The sequence below is a fragment of the Crocuta crocuta genome, unplaced genomic scaffold (assembly GCF_008692635.1).
Source record: "Crocuta crocuta isolate KB4526 unplaced genomic scaffold, BGI_CrCroc_1.0 scaffold310, whole genome shotgun sequence".
Lineage (NCBI taxonomy): Eukaryota > Metazoa > Chordata > Mammalia > Carnivora > Hyaenidae > Crocuta > Crocuta crocuta.
The window spans coordinates 2,070,530-2,071,362 of NW_027532609.1; the positions used below are offsets into that span (position 1 = coordinate 2,070,530).

The window sequence follows — 833 nt, forward strand, 5'->3', positions numbered from 1 at the left end:
CCAAAGCACAAGCACTGGAGAGAGAGCGGACTGCCGGTACCCTTAAAGAGGGGGCCGATCCGGGGGAAGCTTCAGGACCCAGGGCCTGGGGGACTTTGAATGCCCGGCCTCGAGATCCGGGTTCTTCGTATTGGCGAAAGGAGCCCGGACGGAGGAGCTTGTGCTGAGGCCTCGGCCCGGCCAAGTCACCAGGCAGAAATGGTCCGGATCAGTGCTTCACAAAAGGACCCCTGCCCGGGCCAACGGAAAAAGCGCCGGACACTGAAGGCGGAAATAACGGCCAGCGAGCGACCCGACCGCGGCAGCACTCCCGGAATTCACGATGGTGGGTGGAGCCGGAAACTCCGGGCGCGCGGCTGGTGGGCCCAGCTGCGCGGCGGCGGCCAAGGGGGTAGGCCCGGCCTTCCCTGAGCAGCTGATTGGTCGGCCCCCTAAAGCGGCGGTCGCGGCTCCTGGAACTGTCACCTCCGCCTGGTGAGTCCTGAGTTCGAGCCTGGGCCCCGCGGGCTCCCGAATTGCCCTTTGGTGCCCGGCTGTTCCTCCCTCTGGCCGGCTGGCACTCCTGGATTCCCGAAGCGTCCCCTGGAGAGGTAGAGCCAGGCCCAGGCTCCTCTTGGGCGCGCTGTCCCTCTTCTGTTACAGGCTGTCGGGCCAGGACCCCTCAGGGACTTTTTGTGGGGGAGGGGCGAATCGTGCAAGGCCTACAGGGCCGCGTTCCTATAGAAAGGCAATGGCGGGCTGTGGCGGGGAGGACGACGGAGTGGAGCCGGTAGTGTCTCCGGGGCTAAAGCCGAGTGGAAACAACAGTGGAGGCCTAGATCCCCGCCGGGGTG

The 833-nt window shown here is 66.1% G+C and overlaps 1 protein-coding gene across 3 annotated transcripts in view; it reads left to right on the forward strand.

The window, feature by feature from the left end:
* The first annotated feature begins 340 nt into the window (after window positions 1-340).
* Window positions 341-833, forward strand: part of SNUPN (snurportin 1) — a 21,843-nt gene continuing 21,350 nt past the window's right edge. The window contains exon 1 of one of the 3 annotated variants that reach the window (XM_077780487.1): window positions 341-474. The gene's annotated coding sequence lies outside the window, so the exon portion shown is untranslated. The other 2 variants (XM_077780485.1, XM_077780486.1) reach the window with 2 other exon arrangements.